We start from the raw sequence: 25,705 nt of genomic DNA, 5'->3' as shown, positions 1-25,705 counted from the left end.
CCCCCAGTCATTTACATTAGAAATTCACAGAAAACAAAGCCACAGCCCTGCCCGATAGTGGGGTGTCTCCCTTTAGGCTCCATCTTTTAGCTCATGGCCACCCTAGGAGAAGGGGTGTTTTTTTCAAAGCAATAGCAAACACGACACAGTGATGTCATTATACAGTCCCAGTGGAGATGAGGCAAGTGATGCTTTCACCTCAGTTTAGCTAAAATCAAGGTTACTGATAACCCTCCTAAACACCCCCAGCCCACAGAATTCGTCTTGATCACTGACCCTGAGGTGAAACTACCACCTGCCTTGTCTACACAAAGACTGTACAATGAGAGAGAGAAACCTGAACCCTACTGTAAACAAACCCCTGGAGACTGTCTCTTGGAGCAGGTCCCATCCCATGAGCACCGCCCTGGACACCACAACAATTGCTGATGGGCAGAAATTTGAACAACATAGTTCATATCTCTTTAGCCACCTTTAAATAAATTCAACACCTCTGGAAACAAAGAGAAGAGTCAAAATCATGTGTTCAGCCCCCTCTCCACAGAGCCCAGCTGAGGAATTCCTGCTTGACATGGCTGCAGACAGCACAAGGGACAGAGCACAGGCTGGATAGCAACATGTCACAGTAAAACCTCAGCTGTCATCAGAGGGACATGCCAGTGTATTCCCTGCTGGTGCTGGGGGGACACAACCAAGTAGGGAAGCAAATCCCACGATTCTGAGCCCAACAATTGCATCTGGAAAACTATAAAGGGACAAATCAGAATGATCTTTCATGATTTATTTACCATGAATATCCATCATAGCGAAAAGGAGCCAAGAAACAGCTTCAATACTCACACCAATGGAAAACAGACCCACAGTTTTGGGGAATAGTTTTTTTAATGACACTGAAATGGCAACAAAGTTGAGGAAGTAACATATGAAATGAATGAGTGACAGTCGCACCTTCAGTGACATTTTATAAATCTCTGTGCTGCAGGGAGGGACGGGGGAGGAGTTTCCAGGGGACATAGAATTAAGAGGCCATAGGACTGGGTGGACTGGATGATGCCAAGATCATAGAGACTGCGGTGTATGAGACTAGACAGGCTGATTTCAGGGTCCCCAGTGGGATACATCCCCCATCTCTCAGGGACACAGTTTGAGCTGGCTTTCCATCCCCAGCCAGAGCCAAGGGCGGATTCTCTCCCCAGGGAGAGCCTGGCGGGAAAGTGAAGATCGGGGCCTCGTCACCAGCATTGATAAATGTCACCTGCCCCCGTTCACAGTCCAGACAAATCCGGATCCTGCTGGGGGCCCGGCTCAGGAGCAAGGGAGTCACAGAGGCAGTGAGAGCCTGGTACTGGCCATGCCTCTGATCCACAGCCCAGATCCCCTCCTCAGGGCTACGGCTGATTGCTCCCTTCCTCTTCACAGACTCTCTGGCCACCCCTATGGCCCAGAGTTGCCCAACTCCCACCTCCACCTCCCAGTAATGTCTCCCTGAGGTGAATCCCTCACAGCCCAGCACACAGAAATCAGTGTCAAATCTCTCAGGTTTGTTGGGCAGTCGCTGCCGTGTGTCTCCCCATCTCACACTTTTCTGATCCTCAGACAGGACAAGTTCTGGATGAGCCGTGTCTGGATCCAGAGTCACATTCGCTGGGGAGAGAGAATCAGAGCATTAGGGGAACAACTCCACCTTTGGGGAGTGTTTTATCATATCAGTAACAGAATCTGTCCCAGCTGGAGAGTGAACCAGGAAATCTCCTTCCTCCAGGATTTACCTGGCTCTGAATGAGGAGCAGCTCTGAGATCTCAGCATTCACTCTCGAGTTTCACTCCCCAGTCAGAGACAGGTCAGTGACAGAACAAAGATTTACTGACCCAGTCCTGAGACTCAGAATCTTTCCCCTTGTGCACTTATCTATCCCCAGAGTGGGCATTAGAGACCCTGGAATCACAGGGAAGCCCTAGGAGATTTCCCCTCACATCATTCACATGGTCACAACGATCTTTTCTCTGATGTGCCCTCCCTCCCTTGTATTTAAAGTCCTGGAGCTTGGATGTCTCTTGTTGATGTCACTCTGGCACCTGCTCCATCCTGCCACATATCTGAGATCTGTTGATAATGACATGATTCAATAGATTCCCTAATTAAAATTCTGTAGCTAGTCATCAGGGCCAAGCAAAGAGAATTATCACTCTAGATTTCATTTCTAACAAAGATTTTTATTTATGAGCAAGGGGCTTCTACAAGAGAAGAAGGTTCGTGGTGGAAAGAAAAGAAGGAGGGTTTGAGATAAATGAATGCATGGAGGAGAACATGGATAAGATGGTTAAAAACAGCAGAAAGTTGGGATCTGACGGAGAGAGCAGAAAGGGGAGATCACTATGGATGGAGAGAACAGAAAAGAAGCACAAGCTGAGCACTGATCACAGGGACTCCTTGGTTTGAACTCGTGTATCTGGTCAGTGCTCTTGTTTCTCTACCTGACACTAGGGCAGGGATCCTAAGAAACAATAACTGCTCAGTCACTCGGAGCAGGGACGTTTCCAGAGTTATGGGAGCAATGTGTAAGGAGGACATGCGAGGATGGTCCATTCCTCATCCTTCTTTGAACCTCAGTACCCTCCCTTCTTCCACCTGGGAAATATAATAGTTTTCTCCTTGTTTATTTGCACAGCAAAAGGGAGCAGGATCCCCCATTGATTAAATATGATTTTTAATTACCTGCATCACCCAGGGATCTCCTCCACTCTGGAAGCAAACACATAGATGGGGATGAGAATTAAGCCAGACAAATGCAGTATCAATAGGATTCATTATCATAGAAAGGGCTGCATCAGATAGAGAAACTAAAAACAAAAAAAAGCCCTTACCTAGCTCTGTTTGAAGTTTACCTAAATAATAAACAGAAAGAAAATGCCTCACTCAAAACACATGTGCAGTAGTGGCTTCCACTCATTACTGACATAACAAGTAATGCAATTGGTATTGGTTGTATTGCTTATGATTTTCAAGTTGACATGGTCACAGTCATTCAAAAATCTTTCATAACATAACATTGGTTCTACCAGGAGCAAAAACGGAACTTACTGATAATGTTGAGATGTTTCCCTAAAAAAAGAAAAACATAAATACAATTATTTAGAGACTTTTCAATGACTACAGATTTAAAAGGATCTTTTCATTATGAGTCCTCAAGTAATAATAATGTTGTCCGTCTACCAAGCCATTGCAGCTCTCCAGGGACTTGCAGGTTGGGTTCCCAGTGGAAAAGAAATCAGTGACACCGAGGCTGGGTACCTTCTAAGTGTAATTTGATTATTTACACGCCTAGACCTGTCCTAGAACAGAGATGGCCACAAAAAGCACACAGGCAATCAAAAACTCCATAAGGCAGGGATTTTCATAGGAGCCTAGGGGAGTTAAGAGCCAAAGCATATTGAATTCCAATGGGAGTTGGGAACCTAACTCCCTCAGGCCCCACTGAAAATCTAGTTAAACTAGTGGAAACCTAGTTTTAGGCTTATCTTAAGATGAATAGGAACAGTTTTAAACTAAACTGAAGTAAGCTCTTCTTAAACTGATATGTGTCCACACAGGAGCTTGCTCTGACTTAAAAGAATCAATTTAAATTCACAACTTAATCTGGTGTAATTTTCTCATGTAGAAAAGTCTAAACTGTCTTTTCTAAGGAGAAAACCTCAGTCTGATTACACTGTATTTTCCCCTTTGGAGATTTACCTTTTAATTTGAACAGAAAAAGAGTAAGGCCGATGAACACCAATAAAATCACCAAAGTCACACTCCAACCCACCATCCAGGGAGATACTCTTGGGAAAAAAGAATCTGAAACACAAAGCCCACATTAGTTCCGAAACAGTAATAACAAACAGTACACTTTTATTGTAGGAAAATGTGTCATATCAGGATTTGTGTGAAATACGTGTGGAAAAATTTCCTCCCTGCAATATAAAAACTGGCAGAAAAGAGAGGTTCAGCTCCCACTCTTTTGGAAGTACCAAATGATGTATTAAATACTATCAAAAGTACTATCACCCTACACCTCATCCCCTCCTCCCTCTCTCTTTAGGCAGAGCTAGTCACATCACTTGTTATTAAAGTTGCTCGACACTTCCCGTTATAAGGCCTTCTTTTCATTTGCTCATTACTTTGCCAAACTTTACTATTTGAGGAGAAAATTTCCATGCTCGTTCTCTGCCGCAGGCTGAATCTTTTTTGAAAAGTTTCAGACAAAATGACTCCATGATTTCTAAGAATGAGGTTAAGGAATAACACATTGTTCAGATACTTAAAAAAAGAAAAATCAGTGTGTGTGCGCATGCGGCTATGTGTGTGAATAATTTTATATATATAATTAGTAGTGGGTTTGTTTATATTTTAATTCTGCTTCCCTTACACAAGTTCTTAATTTTGTTGGGTAACCAGGGCTTCCGACCCCATCACCCAACCCAGGAGCCAATTCAGGGAAAAGTGCTTCCTTCTTTGTATGAAATTAATACTATAATTAAAACAAGTAGGAAGAGAAACAATAGTTAATCATTAAATTTCCCAACAGAAAACTTACACATAAGTAAAATTTAAACTTTTGTAACACCAGGGAATTTCATAGGAAAAGAAAATCTGAGGCTTTAAGAGTGGAAATCAATAATTAAGGGAGAGCAGATAAATATCCAAATACTCTTCACTTCAGCACAGGAATTTCTGGCATAGGAACTGACCCGCTAAATGGGGGCAGAGGAACTGATCCAAATCCTATTGACGTCTTTAATGGGCTTTGGATCAGGCCCACAGGGTCTGTTGTTATGGAAATCCCGTCCTTGTGAAGTCTGCTGAAGGGTGAGAAATCAAACTCCACATTAAAATGTGGAGCTTCTAGTGAGTGACACTCAAATGACTGTTCCTGGGGCTCCAGACTTTCGTGGCCCTGCCTTGCTTCTGACCTGCCATGAGCAGAGACTCAACAAATTTCCTCTGTGTTGAAGAGATCAAAGCATATCACACCTCCCTCTCCATATTCACTGGGGCAAGAAGCCTAGTCCTTGATCCACCAGTCCACTAGGAGGCAGAAAGTCCAACCAATCAGTAGGGCCCCCAATACACCTTACCACTGCCCTGTGGTGACTGTATAAAACGAAAATCTAATGTGACTTTAAATATCCATTTAATGTAATATGGGACTACAAACACTAACCATCCTGTTTGAATCACAATAATATACATATATAGTGTTACTACAGGGCACTGCCGTGCATTAACACATTTGGATTTCTTTTACATTTAACCTTAACCCTGACTCTACTGGGTTTAAAATGCTTGTTTTTAGATCATAACAATATCCCTGGAATGCATTTTATCCTAAAGTGTGCTCTCAACCTAAACTTTATCTTAATGTAGCTTTTTGTGAGGAAATATTTTAACTTTTGTATTATTGAACAATGTGATTTCTTCCTTTTGGATATTACAGTGTGTGGTTTTGGTGGTAACTGACCTGATATATAAAATGTTATTGATTCTTTTTCTTGGTTCAGGTGTGTGTTCCTTATAGCACAGGACAAATTCTTGTTTGAATTTTCTGTTATAATGATAGAATTTTTTATTTCAAAGAGACCATGTTCCTCTTCAGATTTGGTTTTAGTTGATGAAGACAAAGGCTGCCCTTTGAGATTTCTCCACAGCACCTCGGGCTCCGGGTACCATCCGGCCGACTGACACACCACTCGGATCCCTCCATCCTGGTGACCCTCAAGAGAGATGTGAGGTGCAGAGCCTGAAGCTAAAAGGAATCCATGTTAAATGAGATAAATATACAGCCCAGCATATAAAAGTTTATATTTTCAATAAAACGATTGAATACACTTTCTTTATGGCTGATATCCATGGAAAACGTGTCTTCAACGGGATTTCAGCTCCTGTTAAACCTTTGCTTAGCTGTGCTGCAGCACTGGGCCCTCAGCGATGGAAGTGAAAGCCTTACAGAATGTTGGAGCGTGTTATAGGTGATGTGAAGGGGGCAAGGAATGCAAGAGATTTTCCCCTTGATTTCTGATTTTGTAATGTTGGAGGCAAGTTTGTTATGCTTATTACCTCTGGGTGGCCAATGTGAAGTAGCGATTTACTGTGAGACACCTTAAGGGTGCTCCAGGGAGTTGTGGGGCATGTGAAGAAGTTTCTCAAGATGGAGGCTCACTTAGTTGTCAAAAGATCTCCTTTTCCAGTTCTAATCTCTTTTGGGTTTCCATGTCCACTGAAGGCAGGACAAGGAGTAATGGGGCTTAATCTGCAGCAAGGGAGATTGAGGTTCGATATTAGGAAAAGCTTTCTAACTGCAAGGATAGTTAAACTCCAGAACAGGCTTCCAAGGGAATCTGTGGAATCTCTGTCAGTGAAGGGGTTTTTTAGAAGAACCCATCAGGGACAGTCTAGATTTACTTGGTCCTGTGTCAGCGTAAGAGGGCTGGACTCGATGACTTCTTGAGACCCCTTCCAGCCCTACATTTGTATGATTCTGAATCCTACATAGGTGATGAAGATAAAATGAAAACAACAGGCAGCAAGTTCTACACACTGCGTGAATAAGTGAAAAATTTTTTTTATTGTAAAGAAAAAATAGCTGCATATGGAAAAAAATGAGAGAATATAATATATACCAGGAGGACCGGATTCAGTACTCAGAGACAGACTCTCTCAGTACTTCATCACAAATGATATAGAGGATGATAAAAAGAAACACGCCATTTTATTGAGCATTTGTGGAGCAAAAACCTGTAGTTTGGTGGCCCTGGAAAAGCCCAGTGCCAAATCTTTTGATGAGCTGGTTAAAGTTGTCATGTGCCATTATAACCACAGAGGGGCGAGGGGGGGCTGGGCATGTGTGCCTGCATAGGAGACATTAATCACCATCAGGGGGTGATTGCTGGGCATGCATGAGTGCCAACAAATGAAAGAGACTCTGCCCCTCTCGCTTGCTACTGCGGCTTGCCCAGTGTGGAGGGATAAGGCTTTGGGTTGTTAGGCATGAGGCAGGCTCTGTCCCGAGGCAGAAATGTAGCAGCCTTCCTGTCTATGTTCCTTCATTGCAACGAACCAATCAGCTGTTTTGCCAGGGTTGGAAATGCAATTAGCCAGTGCTATCCCTTAAAATTGCCTGGATGCTCATTTTACAGCAGACAACAGGGGTTGGACTGAAACAAAATTCAGTCCGTTTTTGCTTGAGAAGGGATAAGGTATGACAGAATAAGAGTTTGCTCTGTGCATTCCTGAAAAACTGTTTCAATGCTTGAAATAAAACACTGTTCTTGATGAAAAACACAAAAACAACCTCCCCCCACATTGTTAATGGTGCTATTGATAGTTAATTGATCTCATTCTCTGAGGCAGAAATGTAGCAGCCTGCCTGCATTGTAACATTGTTAATGTTCCTACCGTTAGTTAACCGTTCCCATTCTTAGTCTATTCCCCCAGGAGCATAAAATCTGTAAAAGTTTTAAGACCTGGAGCACCCACAGAGTTGGCACCTATGGTACTGAGCATGCTCCAGGGGCATGTGTGAAGAATTTTTTCAAGATGGAGGCTTCTTGGCTGTCTATGTGAAGCTGTTGCAGAATAAGAAAACTCCTCTTTCAGTTCTAATCTGGTTTGGGTCTCCATATACTCCGGACTTCTACACTTGAAAGCTTTTGCTTTCAGAGAGTCATAGATGTTAAGGCCAGACGGGACCACTGTGATCATCTGGTCTGATGTTCTATCTAACACAGACCATAGGGCTTCCATGAATTAATTCTGTTTGCCAGAAGCTAGGAATGGGCAACAGGGGATAGATCCCTTGATGATTACCGGTTCTGTTCATTCCCTCTGGGGCACCTGGCATTGGCCACTGTCAGAAGACAGGATACTGGGCTAGATGGACCTCTGGTCTGACCCCGTATGGCCATTCTTGTGTTCTAATTGTTTTTCAAGTCCAAAAGCTGTGATTCAGCTAGAGCACTTTTTATAACCACAGGTACAAGAGCTGGTGCAGTGTGTCTTGATGCAAATGTTAACAGTCACTAAACAAAGATTATTTTGTTTTTAATGCAATTGAGGTGAGGTAATGTGCTCTTTTCACTACTGTCCCAGCCGAGACCAATTGTAGATCAACTGATACCTGCAGCAAAGAGTGGCATGTTTTGGGAGCAAAGTCATCTTTAGGCCTGACAGAAGCCTGCTGTAGATTTTCAGAATTTGTTCTGATAACGTTTAACAGCATAAGCAGAACTCAGGAAGGGATTTTATAGCTACTGTCTGGGTGTCCATAAAGAGCTACTCCCCGCCCATTTATCAGACTAATACATGCATATAATATAACAAAAAGTTATAAACAAGCTTGGTTAATAAAGGGAGGTTGAAGCTGTATTGTCCATTGTTGGAGGTGACTGATGAGATCATCCCAACGAGCTTCCCGCCTGTGAATAACTGATCGCTACTTGCTGAGTATTTTGCCGTAAAGATTTGTTAGCCCCACCTGCTGAGTAAGTGAATCTCAATCCAACAACATGAACTGTTTATCTGTTCATACTAAAACATTTTCAATTAAAGTTAAGGATCATGACCTAGAAAAATCTTGCCCCTCTCTCTCTGACCCAATAACTTTTCTACTCTTTATAAATATTTAAATAGTCATTGGGCCAGAGGGAGAAAGACTGCAGTCCAGTGGTTAGGTACACCCATGGGAGGTGGGAAAACCCCAGTTCAGCCCCCCTCCTCCAATGGCTGTTTATCCAGATTGGATAAATAATCAAAGATTAATTAGCAGGAGGACTGGCCCTTGGGTCTTCCGCCTACCAGGTGGGTACCTTAACCACTGGACTACAGAGTCTCTCTCTCTCTCTGGCCTAATGACTGTTTAATTTAATGACTATTTTGAGGATCTCAGGGGCACCTAAATTTTGGACTGAAGTAGGGCATTAGGTGCCCAAGTGCTTTTTTGGGTCTGGGTCTAAGAGCCATCTAAAAAGAGACAACAGACACGTGTTACTGACCTGCTACCTTCAATTCCAATACAGCTTCTTCATGAAAGACACCATCTTGAACAAAACAGCGGTACTGTCCCTCATCAGAAAGTCTGATATTGACAATTCCCAAGGCAACATTCCCATCCACGATGCCAGCTTTCAAAAGCTCTGTCCTTCCATGATATTCTGGCATCTGCTGCCCATATTCATCCTTTCCATGCTGATAGAGGTGCACAAATGAAGTGAACTCAGATCGGAACCATCTCACTTCCATGTTCTCAGCACTCATCTTGGGGGACAGGTGACAGGGTAAAATAATGTCCTCCCCCATGATGGCAGTGATAGGATGATCAGGTCCAGTCACGGTGAACCGGGCTGTAAAATGCACCAGGGTACAGAAAAGATAAAATATATTACATTTTCTGTGCATCTATTGCAGTGCTCTGTTATTGACTGGGATATGTCCCAAATTTATATATGAATATTACAACAAACAATGCCTTTGGATAACCATAATTTGTATATCCATAATTTATATTAGTTTAAATGGAAGCTGAAATATATGTTTTGCCATTACCCTTACAAGCGGCTCCTGACAGAATTAACTTGTATAGTGTACCTATTGGGTTCTAGGAAGTGGGAGGTCAGAAACCCACCCACTGCTAAAGGACCCTCCCCCCAGCCTAAGGGGAGGATCTACAAGACCTCAAAACCCAATTGATTTCGGGGGACAACTAATAAAAGAACAGGGACAGGAGTGCAGTCAGAGGGTCAAAAGGAGGGAGCCTGACGGAGACACCGAGCAGAGAGCCCCAGACAGCGCCCACTACTCCTCGAAGGTGTCAAGGGAGCCAGTGGATGCCGCCCAGAGGAACTCTGCCCGGATACGTGAGTGGACAGAGGATCGGAAACAAGCCTCACAGTCACAGGAGTCTCCATCGGCCAACCTCCTCTCCCTGGTTGTGTAGATGGCCGTTTTAGCCAGGGCGAGGAGGAGGTTGACCAGGAGGTCCCGTGACTTCGTGGGGCCATGGATAGGGAGTGCACAGAGAAGGAGGTGAGGGGAAAAATGCAGCCAGAAACGCAACAGTATATTCGTGAGGAGCCGGTACAGGGGCTGCAACCTGGCGCACTGTAAGTAAATGTGCACCAGCGTCTCCCTCACGCCTCAGAAGGGGCAGGTGTCTGGGACAGTGGTAAACTGCGCCAAGTACACGCCCGTGGTCACGGCCCGATGAAGGAGCTGCCAACTGATATCCCCGGCGGGCCTCGGGACCAGGGTAGAGTACAGGCTGGCCCACCAGGACTCCTCACCCTCCAGAGGTGGCAGGAGGTCCCTTCACTTTATGTCGGGGCGGGACACGAGGGTGAGGAAGTGAAAGGTGTGGCGCACAAGCACATAGAGATGTTCCCTTGGCGTGGTTTGGAAGCGGACCAGCTGCAGACTGTGCAGCTGGCTTATGGAGAAGGGGTGTGGGGGGGGGGAAGAGAGGGGCTGGTTGGGTCCACGGGGCAGGGGCCTGATGAAAAGGTCCGGAGGGCCCGGGGTGCAGGGTGGGCAGGGCGTGCCTTCGTGCAGGACCCGGTTGAGGTAGGCCACAGCAGCGAGCGGCAAAGCGGCCTTCACCTCCTGTAATACCCTCCCTAACCAACAGACCCACAAGTTCTCTCTTTCTAGCTTTTCCTAGGGTCCCACTGTGCTCACAGGCTCCTGCTTGGCTTCCTTGTTTGTTTGTCTCCGCCTCTCTCTCTCTTCTTGTCTGTTCTCAGTTCTGTGTGTTCACTCTCATACCCCCATCTGGTCACAATACCCAGAGGATTCCTCCCTGCCCATGTCCTTTCACACCAATGGTGCTAGTCTCTTGGCAGACTCTATTATGTCTTGTTTTAGGTGTGGCCCCTTTTATTGCCTCTTACAACTATCTTAAGCGAAAGGTGTAGTCACACATCAGTTTGAATGAGACTTTAACTCAACCCATAACAAACTTTCACCCAGCTCATAACAATTGTTATTTATATTTTGCCGGTGTTGATACACTTGGGGATTTGTGCTAATTTTTGTTCACTTTTGAATAAGCTAGTGAAACAGGGACATTTTATAAATCAAAACAAAATCAATCAATCCTGTAAGGAGCAGCAGACGCCACAGACATTCCTACCTGATTCCAGCTTGTGAACATAAAACGTAATGAAGAAAATGATAAAATCAGGTAGAAGGGATCTGGCTCTGTAGCTGCGGCAGATTGAGAGAACTTTCATCTCGCTGTTACTTGATCCGGATAACAGGAGAAAAAAAAGAAAACAAACAGTGTATTGAATGTAACATAGTTGCAATGATTTAAGACAACCTGGATACAGAGAAAATGGAAATTTATGAACTGGATACATTATTGGCCAAGCAAAAGAAGGCCCTTTACGCAATTTGATTGCATTTCTGTGTCACATAATAACTTTTGAATGCTGCATCTGATAAATTCCAGCATTTCATGGAACATTCTAGACACCAGTGGGCAGACCCCTTTTAAATTTTAGGAAAAAAATCAGAAAACCAGACAGGGGAAATGGGGCATACATGGGTCCCTGATATCTGTTTACAAGAGCCACCAGTTTTAATCAGGTCTCCAATTGTCTATAGATAAAGAACCATGGCTGCCATTCACACCTTCCAACATACCAATAACCCACCACCTCATCTCATGATTAACGTGGGAGTAGGGTTGACCTAGGGGAGAAGGCCTTAAAAGCCAGAGGCTAAGCAACCAAGAGGAGCTAGTGAACTGGGAACTGCAAACAGGGGATTTTGAGTAGGGGAGGAGATCCCCCTGCAGAACGAACAAGGTGTGAGTACTAACTTTGGGGTGAGTAAGTTTGTTTGGCTGTTTGAGTTTTCCTGTCTCACAGGTTACTGGGTCAGTCAGGATTGTGTGTCTGGGGATTGTTTGAGACTTTGTTCCCTGGATCATCCTTGATCAACCTCAATCAACCCTGTGATCACCCTCTCCCTGTGTGATTAACGAGGGGGTAGGGCTGACCTAGGAAAGAAGGCCTTAAAAGCCAGAGGCTAAGTGACCATGGGGAGCTAGTGAACAGGGGAGTTTGAGAGGGAGTTTCTGGAAGGGAGATGGAATATAATTGCTATGGTTAGGAAGGACCACATTGCCATTGCCAGCGCTGCTCTTGTCTCCTCCACCTGTACCTGTATCCAGACAGACAACCATGGATGCCTCTAGCCAGATCCTGGTGTGGATTTCCAGAGACTGTGGCCTGTATTTCCCATTCACAGAAAGCCAAGCTGGGGGGCCCATCAGTATGAAAGGTGCCTGCTGGTGGAATCTCTCAAGAAGCAGGTGGGAGAGCTACAGGTGGAGGTGGCTAGGCTGAGGAGCATCCATGCACAGGAGGAATTCCTCAAGAGTATTCATATAGAGACATCCAAGGTTGAGGAAGCTACCCAGCTGCAGAGGACTGCTGTCACACCACTGGGGGAGGAGGATATGGCTCTGATACAGGGAGGACACTGGCTGCTGGTTACTTCTGGTAGCAGGCAGTGCTCCACCCCTAGTCCCAACCCACACATCATGGAGATAGAAAACCAATATGCTGCCCTGGCAACGAGCGATGAGGAATCACCCCAAAGGTGGAGGAGGAGAAGCCATGTACCCCTAAGGCTGGGAGAATCGTAGCTACCACTCACAAGAGGAAATGTGGTTGGTGACTCTTTTCTGAGGGAAATGAATTCACCTATCTGTCGCCCTGACATGGCATCCAGAAGGTATGCTGCCTGCCAGGGGCCCATATCCTAGACCTTATGGAGGGATTGTCAAGGATCATATGGCCTACTACTGACTACTTATCCACATGGGCACTAATGATACTGCGAGGTATGACCCTCAGCAGATCAGAAGTGATGACAGAGCTCTTGGAATAAGGGTGAAGGAGTTGGGAGCGTAGGTGGTGTTCTCTTAAATCCTTCCAGTCAAAGATAGGGGCCCAGGCAGGGATAGATGCATCATGGAGGTGAATGTCTGGTTGCAAAGATGGTGTCGCTAGGAAGGCTTTGACTTCCTTGACCATGGGATGCTGTTCCAGGAAGAAGGACTGCTAAACAGAGATGGGGTTCACCTATCAAGGAAGGGGAAGAGCATATTTGGATACAGACTGGCTAACCTAGTGGGGGGGCGGTGCGTTAAACTAGGTTCAAAGGGGGCAGGTGACCAAAGCCCACAGGTAAGTCAAACATATGGAGACCTGGGAGAAGGGTCGGTATTTGGGGGGAGCATGGGCTGTTAAAGGAGGGTTAAGGGACAGACAAGACAGAACGAATGGAGTGGGGGAATCAAATCAATATCTTAGATGTCTGTATACTAATGCAAGAAGTATGGAGAATAAGAAGGAAGATCTTGAAATGCTAGTAAATAAACACAACTATGACATGGCATCACAGAGACTTAATGGGATAATACTGGAATATTGGTATAGAAGGGAACAGCTTGCTCAGGAAGGACAGACGTGGGGAGGAAAAAGGGAGGTGTTACTTTATATATTAAAAATGTATACACTTGGACTGAGGTTAAGATGGAAATAGGAGACCGAGTTGTTGAAAGTCTCTGGGTAAGCATAAAAGAGGTAAAAAAACCAAGGGTCATGTCATGGTAGGGGTCTACTACAGACCACCTAACCATGAGGAAGAAGAGGTGGATGAGGCTTTTATTAAACAACAAAATCATCCAAAGCACAGGACTTGGTGGTGATAGGGGACTTCAACTACTCAGACATCTGTTGGGAAAATAACACAGCAGGGCACAGATTATCCAACAAGTTCTTGGAATGTATTGGAGACAATTTTTTATTTCAGAAGGTGGAGAAAGCTACTGGGGAGAGACTGTTTAGATTTGATTTTGACAAATAGGGAGGAACTGGTTAAGAATTTGAAAGTGGAAGGCAGCTTGGGTGGAAGTGATCGTGAAATGGTAGCGTTAATAATTCTAAAGAATGGTAGGAGGGAGAACAAAATAAAGACAATTGATTTCAGGAAGGCAGACTTTAGCAAACTCAGGGAGTTGGTAGGTAAGATCCCATGGGAAGCCAGTCTAAAGGGAAAAACAATTGAAGACAATCGGAAATTTTTCAAAGAGCCATTATTAAGGGCACAAGAGCAAACTATCCCACTGCATAGGAAAGATAGGATGTATGGCAAGAGACCACCCTGGCCTAACCAGGAGATCTTCAATGACCTAAAACTCAAAAAAAAAAAAAAGAGTCCTACAAAAAGTAGAAACTAGGTCAAATTACAAAGGATGAATATAAACAAATAACACATGAATGAAGGGACAAAATTAGAAAGGCCAAGGCACAAAATGAGATCAAACTAGCTAGAGACATCAAGGATAACAAGAAAACATTCTATAAATACATTAAAAGCAAGAGGAAGACCAAGCAGAAGGTAGGCCCATTACTCAATGGGGGTGGGGGGAACAATTACAGAAAATGTGGAAATGGCAGAGGTGCTTAATGACTTCTTTGTTTTGGTTTTCACCAAGAAGGTTGGTGGAGACTGGATGTCCAACATAGTGAATGCCAGTGAAAATGAGGTAGCAAAATAGAAATGATCAAAATGATCAGAAGCAAAATAGGGAAAGAACAAGTTACAAATCACTTAGACAAATTAGATGTCTTCAAGTCACCAGGATCTGATAAAATGCATCCTAGAATACTCAAGGAGCTAACTGAAGCGATATCTGAGCCATTAGCAATTATCTCTGAAAAGTCATGGAAGACGGGAGAGATTCCAGAAGACTGGAAAAGGGGAAATATAGTGCCAAACTGTAAAAAGGGAAATAAGGACAACCTGGGGAATTACAGACCAGTCAGCTTAACTTCTGTACCAGGAAAGATAATGGAGCAAATAATTAAGCAATCAGTTTACAAACATCTAGAAGATAGGAAGGTGATAAGTAACAGTCAGCATGGATTTGTCAAAAACAAATCATGTCAAACCAAACTGATAGCTTTCTTTGACAGAGTAACAAGCCTTGTGGATGGGGGGAAGTGGTCGACATGGTATATCTTGACTTTAGTAAGGCTTTTGATACCATCTCGAATGACCTTCTCATAAACAAACTAGGGAAATGCAACCTACATGGAGCTACTATAAGGTGGGTATAAACTGGTTAGAAAACCATTCCCAGAGAGTAGTTATCAGTGGTTCACAGTCATGTTGGAAGGGCATAACGAGTGGGGTCCTGCAGGAATCAGTTCTGGGTCTGGTTCTGTTCAGTATCTTCATCAATGATTTAGATAATGGCATAGAGAGTACGCTTATAAAGTTTGTGGGTGATACCAAGCTGGGAGGGGTCGCAAGTGCTTTGGAGGATAGGATTAAAATTCAATATGATCTGGAGAAATGGTCTGAAATAAATAGGATGAAATTCAATAATGACAAATGCAAAGTGCTCCACTTAGGAAGGAACAATCAGTTGCACACATACAAAATAGGAAATGACTGTCTAGGAAGAAGTACTATGGAAAGGGATCTGGAGGTCATTGTGGATCACAAACTAAACATGAGTCAACAGTGTAACACCATTCCAAAAAAAGCAAACATCATTCTGGAACATATTAGCAGGAGTGTTGTAAGCAAGACAAAAGTAATTCTTCCGCTCTACTCCATGCTGATTAGGCCTCAACTGGAGTATTGTGTTCAGTTCTTGGTGCCACATTTCAGGAAGGAGGTGAACAAATAGGAGAAAGTCCAGAAAAGAGCAACAAAAATGATTAAAGGTCTAGAAAACACAACCTATGAGGAAAATTGTAAAAATTGGGGTTGTTTAGTCTGGAAAAAAGAAGCCTGAGAGGGGATATAACAGTTTTCAAGTACATAAAAGATTGTTACAAGGAGAAGGGAGAAGAATTGTCCAAAAAGCAATGGGCTTAAATTGCAGCAAGGGCTGTTTAGGTTGGATGTTGGGGGAAAACTTCCTAACTGCCATGGTGGTTAAGCACTGGAATAAATTGCCGAGGGAGGTTGTGGAATCTCCATCACTGGAAATTTTTAAGAACAGGTGAGACCAATGGTGGGAAACCTGCGGACCACACATGGCCTGTCAAGGGAATCCACTGGAGGGGCCGCCACACAGTTTGTTTACATTTACATGGCTGCCTGCAGCTCCCAGTGGCTACAGTTCAAAAATGTTTAAACAAAATGATTTTTTCATTAGAAAATGACTTAGAAAAAAAATTAAGAATGAATTTTCCTATTATTGGAATGTTTCTAATTTTTCAATGAAATGATGCTAAATGAGAATATATATTTCAAATTGATTCAAAATAGGCATTCTAATCAAATCAAAACATTTTATTGACCTCTCCCCTATTCTTGCTAAAAGAATGATTGAAAAAAAGAAAATTTTGTTTCAAAAATATTGATTAAAAATGAAAGTCTATAAAACATTAAACAAAACAAAAGTGAATTATTGTTGTAAATGTGTTTTAAAATTAATTTACTACCTTTAGTCCTAGAAAATCTCCCCTCCAGTGACTTCACACAGTAGGAGATGACCTGTCAACCAATGTATAAATATGCCTTTTTTTTTTAAATTATGTCATGAAGTCTCTAATCAGCAGTGCACTTGAGCTCATGATCTGCTTTAGGCACATGCTTAATTCCCCCTCATTTCAGAAGGAGAACAGGATGCAATTTTCTGTTTTGACTGATTGTGGAAATTTTCCTTTTTTCCCTTGAAAATATCAGAAACAAAAGGATTCAGCCCCACAGTCACAGGTAGAAAACTGTAACGTTAACAGGCAGCAGGACAGAACGGCCGGGAGTGGCACAGTAAATCTCGCCCAGTATTCTCGATACAGAAAATGATTTGTTACAAATCTCCCTGGGACCTCACTGAGAACAGGATCGGGCCCAGTGTTCTTGAATGAAACATTCCCGCAAGAGAAACAAATGACTAATTCAACATGCCGCACAAATCTCAAATTACTCTGCTAGGATAATCTGGAAAAGCACTGGAATGTAAATCATTGGGAATGTACTTGTAGTGTTTCCATAACGAGTTAAACAAATGACACAGGATTATTGAATCTTTGTGTTATTTACAATCTGGCGAAGCAATAAGCGGTATAGATAAGGGGAGGTAAGGAGACATTTTGAAGCAAAATTAACCAACCTCATTGTAAAACTGCTCAGAAGGACCAATCTCAGGGTGGGATCAAACTCCACACGCTTTGTCGCGATGATTTACATTGTGACTATTTCAGTTTATCACGTTGCAGGGCTAATTCCCTGGCTACCACATAGCTGCAGCTCTCAGCTTTTCCTCGCCCTTTGAAAAAGAAATATTTATATTGCAAACAGAGACCAGGACTCTCCTCTTGCAGCATTAGCCGAAATGGAAAGCGAAAGTAAAGTCACACAGGCGGTCATGTGACCAGGTTGGCGTTTTCTCTAAAGAAACAGGCACAGCCCTGATATGCTGGAGGGGGCCTTGCCAAGCCAGCAGACACCAGCACCCAGGCGGCCCAAGACACCCAGCCCCATGGCCGTTCTCTGCAATCCTCTGCCGAAGCTGGCTAGGGAGGGCTGCTTTATTTCTTCCACCATGGCAGGACCCTGTCCCCCACCCCTCAGGAGAACTAAGCTCTGCAGCCCCCCTTGCACGCACAAGCCAGCAGCAGACAGAGCCCGGTGGGTTCCAGGTGCCAGAAGCGGCTGTGCTGTCTCTGCCTTTGTTCGTTAGTTTGTTTGGCCATTCAGTTTACTCTAGTCCACAGAAAAGCAGGAAGAACACTCTCTTCAATAGCATTCCGGCTTCAGATCACTTGGGACACCTGAATGCTTGAGTCTGCTGGGACAGACTCTTCCAGCTCAGCAGGGCTGTAGCTGTTCCTTTAGGAGAAGACTCTAATCTCCCTACACAACTGGTGAATTGACTCCAATTTATCCAGTTACAACATTATTTTTGCTTTCCGTCTTGGCAAAGGTTGCAAGAAGGAAGCACATTGACACATTGGGAACACAAAGCTTTCTTTTAAACAGTGCGAGGAGAAGCAAGGAGAAAACTCTGCCGCCAGGGGCGGTTCTAGGATTTGCGCTGCCCCAAGCACGGCGTCATGCCGCGGGGGGTGCTCTGGCAGTCGCCGGTCCCACGGCTCCGGTGGACCTCCTGCAGACGTGCCTGCGGAGGGTCCGCTGGGGTCTGGAGCTGGCCCTGTCTGCAGCTATTTCATAGACAGAATTAGCTGTCCAACTTGCTAAACTGAAATAATTGACATTTTAAGTGACTATCTCACCGAAAGGAGTGAGGTCTGAGCAGTTTCTTACACTAGACAGCCACAGGCCCAGGAGGGGAGAGGAAGGGGCAGGGCCAGAGATGCTTGTAGCCACGCTGCCCGGTGCAGTGCAGGATCGAGGCTGACTGGGAGAACAGCAGCAGGCTGCCCCCTGCCCAAGCTCAGCTTCTGGGGACAGTGGCCAAGTGAGCCAGAGCCGCCCCCATTCCCTCCGGCATGCTCAGAGGGGCTCCTGTGCCCAGAAGCTGAGCCTGGGCAGGGAGCAGGCTGCTGCTGCTGCCCCTCCCAAGCCAGGCTGCAGCTTTCTGGCCTGGGGAGGGGATGGGTGGGGCAAAGGATGTTTACTTCTTGCAGAGACCCAGAGATACAGCCCAGACCGACTCCTAGCTGCCTGGGGCCCCATGCCCATGGAGAGTCCCAGAAGACAATGGCCACTCCAATTGCTTGGACATTTGGCACCAAACAACAAATGACCATGGATGGTCCCCACCTTCCTTAGGAAGAAAGCTGGGTGTGACCAGCTGGAATGGGGTGGGGCCAGGTGGGGTTGTTAAATGGGGGCTGCTGGAGGCAGGAGAGAAGCTTCTAAACTGGGATTACAGAGGGGTCAGAGGGCTGTGGGATGGACCCAGATGGACCATGCTGCACCTTTCCATTGTCTGTGTTAACTAAGGACTGTCTGCGCTGTGTTCCAGACATCTAATAAACCCTTCTGCTTTTACAGCATAAGAGTAAGGAAGTGGGGGTGCATGGCTCCTTTTGGGGGTACAAGTCTCCCTCAGGCGTCCAGCCCAGGTGGACTCGCCAGAGGCAGCTCACTGCATGAGGCAGGGGTGCTGAAGGCTCTTAGGTTCGGACCCAGGAGGTGGAGAAGCCACATGAAAGACTGTGACCCTAAGGGGGCTGCCACACTAAAGGGGTCCTCCCAGGGACTATTCCAGAGCTGTTCAAAAGCACCAGACTGTGATAGGCAAACACCCATGTTCCTGGAGATGATGGTGCAGAGAAGGGACTGGGACAGACCCAGCAGCTTTGCCTGCACTTATCTTGGAGCTGGGTCAATTTTTCAGTGGGTTGGAGAAGGGGGACCTGCTCCCACAGCCTCACTCTGCTGAGTGAGGACACTATGGTTGGGCACAAACCAATACACCCAAACCAGCCCCCAGAGCCATTGTCTCTGTTTGCAGGAGCAAATTCTGAGCCATCTGCAGGAGGAGAGAGAAGAGCCCCGGGGACTGAAATCCAAGGTGGACAAGGAGATTGAGAGGGTCCTGGGAAGTGCCCTTGCCCTGTCCAGCAGGTTTGCACTGGGGTGTCAGCAACAGCAGCAGGGGGATGTCTGCCCTGGTTGGTGGTTCAGGGTCATTTTCAACAGGGCGGGACAGACTCTGCTCTGAGGTACCTGGTGTAAATCAGGAGTGACAACACTGATGTCAGTGGGGTTGGGGTCAATGTTCCCTACAATTTTTTCCATCCATGTGCGGAATGAATTTTGTTATGTGCACTATATTAAGGTAATGTGCAGCTGTGCACCACCAATAGAAACCAAAAACCTAGATATAATATATATTTTTAAAAAGTTACCATAGGGATAATTACTCCAGCCAGGCCAGGTTAGGCATTTTAGAACTCACTATTCAAAGAATTAAATTTAAGCGTAAGAGAAATAAAAATTATGAAATGCATAAGACTGGTCAAAAAACTAAAATAACACACTTTGAAAAAAGTATCAAGAAGTAACAACAACAATAATACAAGTTTGTGTTGGGAGGTGAGTCTGAAAGACAGTGTGTGTGTATGTGACAGAGACCCACACTATGTGTGTGTGACAGAGCTGCACATTGTCCCTTTAAATACACTGACTCCACTTAAGTACCCTTAAAAGCTGCCCTTTTAAGTAGATCCGCATGTTCAGACACAACAGCAGCTACCAGCAAGCTCTGTCTGTCCTGAGCCCTGTCTTGTGATCCCCTACCCCACTCTGGGGAGCTGGGGTACAGGGAGGGGGACACCCTGACATCAGTACCTGCCTCTCCTCCTCTGCAAAGAAAGCAGGAGGCTCCCGAGAGCAGCTCCAAGGCAGAGGGCAGGAGCAGCAGAGCAGTGGGGGCAGGGACACCTGCAGGAGCAGTGCCAGCTTTTTTGCTGCCTCAGGCGGCACCAAGGATGAAAGACGGAGAAGCTGCCGCCAAAATGCTGCCCCCCGCCCCAAACCCTGGTGCCCTAGGCGACCACCTAGGTCACCTAGTGGTTGCGCTGGCCCTGGACACCTGAAGTGCCTGACACTTGAGAGCCTGCTGGGCTGCTGCCCGGTGAAGTCAATGGGTTCACACCAGAGTAGCTGGGAGCAGCCTCTGGCTCTGCCTCTCTAGCACTGGGGGCAGGGGGAGAGGCCAGTAACACTGCTGAACACGCACAGATGTGGCAGGGGTCAGGGTGGAGCAAGGGGAGATTTGTGCTGATCCCAGGGTTTGAATGTCAGACGTTTCCAGTGATGCCATTGGGTGGTTTGGGCAGCATCATTTGCCAAGCCCTGAGCTACACTTGAATCTGTTGCTGGTGCAGTGATGGGGACTGGGGTTGGGGGTTGGTGATTTTTGGTGACATTTTTATACTAGCAAAAGCCCTAGTGCAGACACAGTTCTATTGGCAAAATATTGAATGAAATGCTCTGTGCAGCCTGGACAAGGCTTTGTGCCATTCCCGTGACCCCCACTCACCCCACGTCCCTGCTCTGCCCTGTCGCTGTCTCTCTGTGCACCCCAGAGGCAGATGGAAGTGGAGAGGCAGCTGGTGGTGTCCAAGTGTGAGTGGACACGCCAGGTCCCAGCTGAACAAGAGCCTCCTGCTGGCCCGGCTGGGAGAGCTGGACCAGGAGATGGGAGGAGGGAGGAAAATGCCACCCACCTGTGAGAGATTTCCTGGCTCAATGTCCTGATCACAGAGCTGTGGGGCGGGGAAGTGTCAGCAGCCGGTGCCTGAATTGCTGCAGCTGAGACTGTGTCAGACATTCCCAAAGCCCAGTGCAGGGAGGGGACAGCCCCACAGCCACTGGGGGCTCCCAGGGTAACTCAGTGCAGAGAGTGCCACCCGCCTGGTGTGTCTGCAGGGTCAGGGGCCCCGGGGCTGCAAAGAGATGGGAACTGGGGCCAGTGGGGAGCCGGGGGAGGCTGGAGAAGGCTATTCTAGCCCTGGGACTCAGTTCAGGGGGCCCAGCCACCCCTGCAGAGCAGCTGGTGTGAAAGGGGCTCTGCTCCCCCAGCACAGACCTTTAGTACCTGGGGGGAGCAGCCTGCGGGGATGGGAGAGCTGAGTGATCCATCTGGGACAGGGGGCCGGGCTGCACCATGGGCACTGACTCTGCTCCCTTTCTCCTTCCCCTCTAGGGTGTCAGAAGCACCGTGAGCAGGTACATCTCGGCTTCCTCATGCCCCTTTGTGCTGGGAAGAGGCTCGGAGATCAGGCTACGAACCCAGCCCCCAGTGCCCTGACCGTGGGACAGTCTCACCCTCTGGATCCAGCCCCGCTCTGTCCCCATTGCCAGGGGCTGCAGCCACTGTGGCTGGGTGACCCACCCTGGGGAGGGGATTGCCCCACAGCACTGGGCTGGAAACCCCTCCCTGGGGTCAGGCTTGCTCAGGGGATCATTAAATGGGGCTGGGGGCCTGTCAACTTGGCCCCAGCTCTGTCATGGCCCAAAGTCTGTCCTTTGTGAGGGGGGCTCGGGGGCCTGTGGGGAAAGGGCCGAGTGTCCCAGCCCAAGTCCTAGTAGGGCAGTGTCCACGTCCCAGAACCCCCCACCCTCTGGGGAGTGACCAGGCCCCTTGAAGCTGAGAGGATAAGCTGAGGAGCAGTTGGGCCTGGAGAATGGACCCCTCTCTCAGTCCCTCCAGGTCCTGGTGGTGCTGAAATGCCTATGAGAAACTGACTCCTTGTCCTTAGTCCCTATTGCATTGTCTGACAGAGCTGTGACTTCTAGCCCTGGGGACACTGACCCACGCTAGTGATGGGCTTTTCTCTCTCTTCTTCCAGAGGGGCTGGTTGCAGAGAGAGGTAAGAATCCTGGTCACTGTTCTAGAGCAGGGAACAACAGATGCTGGGAGCCTGTTCCCCTGTACGGAGCAGCCCCTGGGCTGGGCGGATGTGACGGGATCTGCACAGGAGAGAAACCGAGCTAGAGAACATGGGACAGAAAAGACGAGGGGGAGTCGGAGCCTGTTGAACCCTGGTTTGTTGTGAGACGGTGCAGAGCCGGGTGCTGTGGGGAGCAGCCCGTGTACGTACCTGATCCTCGGCTCCTGGTGACTCTGCTGTGTGAACTCACCACACTCTCTCTGTGCCAGTTGTTCCAGGACTCAGAAGAGCCCGAGGATTCGCAGGTAACTGAAGTTAATCTTGTATTGGGTGACTCCAGCTCCCTTACCAGGGAGAGATTTGCTCCCTGCAGCCCCTCCTGGCATCATGCCCAGTACCCCAGAGCTGGGAGATGGCACAGTTGCAGGGGGGGGGGTAAACCCCCATTGGGGGAGTAGGAGAAAAAACAACAGATCGTAGGGCCCATCCCTGTGCAGGTACAACACAAGGAGAGGTGAGAACAGCAGCATGACTCCAACCAAGCCCTGGAGAAACGAGTTCTGATCCTCCCTGAGCCTGTCCCCTCTGCCTGGTTCGAGGGAATTGCCAGGAGCAGGTCGGTTGGACGGGTTCCAGTTTGTGCCCAGACTCTTGGCTGAGCTCGGTTCACCTCAGGTCATTTCCTGACCAACATGAAGCTAAACCCAACCAGCCCCATCCACACAGAGCTGGGAGAGTCACACAGGGGTCTGCACCAGGGTCTCTAAATAATTTTTGGAGCAATTTGAGTTAACCCAGTGCAGCTTTCATGGGGAACACGCCCTGGGGCTCTCAGAAGTGGAGCAGGCTCTGCAGAGCCCCTGGGCTCCTTGCCCTGTTTGTCTGCAGCAGGGAAATCTGACCAGTCCCACCCCACACTCGCCCACACCCACATGGTCTCAGTAGCGCAGAGATGTGTCAGCCACCATGTAGGTCAGACTGGACTGGAGCAAGGCTGATCGCTGTGGGGCCCGCCTGGCATCAAGCCAGTTTGCACTGAGATCACTGGCACAATTATCCCAGCAGTGCACGTAATCCCCAGCGCTATCCCACAATGCTCCTGTCCCAGCTCTGACAGCTCAGAGGGTGAAGGGAGGGGCCCTGGGGCTTCTGTTACCCATCCCAGGAATGGGGCAGGGGGGGAAGGGGATGTGGACACAGACAATGTCCATGCGTGTGCTGTGAGGGGCAGACCCAGCTCTTCCAATGGGTGCAGCCTGTCAGCACCGCAGGGGCAGGGAGAGCCGGGCCAGGAACAGAAACGGTGTCAGAGCTCAGGGTCCCAGAGAAACCTCTTCCTGTTGGGGCCTCTGGAACCTGTAAACTCTGTGGGGAGCAGCTAGGCAGCCCCAGCCTGGAGCAGCTGTCTGAGGAGTGCACAAGCCCTGCAGACTCACTGGGAAGCACATCAGTGCCACGGGCCAGAGATCTCCATAGAGGGGACTCACACGCTGTTCTGGCAAAGCCGGGGCAGCTAGATCCCAAGGGAGGAGCAAGGGGGTGTCACAGATCCACAGCTCTTGAACAGCTCTGGCACAGTCCCCTTGGGAGGAACCGCATCAGAATGTGAACCCCTCTCTGGTGTCACTCTCTCTGGGCTAAGCCCATTGGCTTCATCACCTCCTAGAACCGGACTTTGGGGCCGTGAGTCCACCTGACTCGGAGAAGAACTTGCAGACCCAAGGGAGCAGTGCACCTCCACCATCCATAGACCAGAGTGGCTCTCAGCTAGCGTAAAACAGAAGGGTTTATTAGTTGTCTGGAACACAGTGTAGAAAGTCCTTAGATTAGCATAGAAAACAGAAAGTTACAGCTTAGTCCATCTGGGTCAGACCAGAGCCCAGGGCTCTCAGACCCCGAGACCCAGTCCAACTACCTCTGTTTGTGTCTCTCTGTCCCACACTGTAGGCACCCCAGCTCAGTTCTTTGTTCTCCAGCTGGTCAGAACGGGCTGATTTCCTGTCCTGGACAGGGTCATCAGTTGTCAGATAACAAATCTCTGGGCCATTCTCTGGGTCCAGGCCCCAGTCAGGTATTTGTCAGCCCCAGCTGGATTCTCCTGCAAAGAAAATACCCTTTTCCCCACCACCTTTTTAACCCTTCCCTATATAGGGGAAACTGAGGAACATACAGTATTCAAAAAATATTATGACAATTCCCACTTGATCACAGGGGTTTGTTATTATTGAGACTGGTTGTGACTCCAGAGCTAAAGCCAGGATACATTTCCCACGTTAACCTTGATCATCCCCCATCTCTGTGTGACATTAAATTGCTTCCCCCCTACAATAGCCCTTTAGCACTCTCCAGCCTGGGGAGAAAACTCAGGACTAGGCTGTCAAGCGATTAAAAAAAAATTAACCACGATTCATTGCAGTTTTAATCACACTTAAACTATATTAGAACACCATTTATTTACATTGGGGGGGTTCTATATTTTCAAATATAGCCTCAGGGCTGGGGTCTCAGAGCTTCAGCCTCCCTCAGGGTGCGGGGCTTGGGGTGCCTGCAGAGCTGTGGCTTCAAACCCCCCACACGCACCTCAGCAGCTCTGCTCTGGGGCTTCAGCTGTCCCGCTGCCTATGGAGTTACAGGCTGGGGCTTCTTCAGCCTCCCAATCTGCTCACAAATACGCAATTAACTTGTTAAAAAAATTAATGCATTAATTTTGTTTTCAGTTAATCGCAGGAATTAACTGCAATTAATTGGCAGCTCTACTCTGGACATTTGTGGCCAATCTGGCTAGGCACAGGTTGAAAATTTAGTTTCTGGCTTTGTGAAAAGTCTCATGTTTTAAGCATGAAGGTTTCATCTACACAGCCCACAGCAGCGAGTCCCAGAGCCAGGGCACCAAACATGGGCTCATGGGGTTTGTGCTATAGCATTAGAAACCGCTGTGTAGACATTGTGTCTGGGGAATCCCCCCCTGCTCCCCAGGCTCCAGTGCCTGACTCCAGCCTGAGCCCAAACATCTACACGGCTATTTTTAGAGCCAGGTTGAGAGCCCCTGTCGACCTGGTTCTGAGACTCGCTGCTGCAGGTGTAGAGACATACAAAGTGTCTCCAGAGCTTTGATGTGAAAGTTCCCATCTCTGACCCAGGGCTGGTTAATGAGAGTGAGGAAGGTGGCTGGCACAGTCATTAGCTGGAGATACATGATCAGCAGGTGCAACCAACTCTGCCTAAAAGTGGAGGGCCACAAGGCCCCACCCCCAGGCCAAGCTGGAATCCAGAGCTGGGCCAGGGAGCCCAGGCCCCTCCACCTGTGCATTTCTGGGAATTTTACAGT

The 25,705-nt window shown here is 47.3% G+C and overlaps 1 pseudogene; it reads right to left on the bottom strand.

The window, feature by feature from the left end:
- Positions 1 to 865: 865 nt before the first annotated feature.
- Positions 866 to 24,140, bottom strand: LOC120383902 (annotated as a pseudogene).
- Positions 24,141 to 25,705: the final 1,565 nt, after the last annotated feature.

This window comes from Mauremys reevesii, linkage group 15, assembly GCF_016161935.1.
Source record: "Mauremys reevesii isolate NIE-2019 linkage group 15, ASM1616193v1, whole genome shotgun sequence".
NCBI classification, from domain to species: domain Eukaryota; kingdom Metazoa; phylum Chordata; order Testudines; family Geoemydidae; genus Mauremys; species Mauremys reevesii.
The sequence above is the reverse complement of the archived record's forward strand: the minus strand, read 5'-3'. Positions and strand labels throughout refer to the sequence as shown.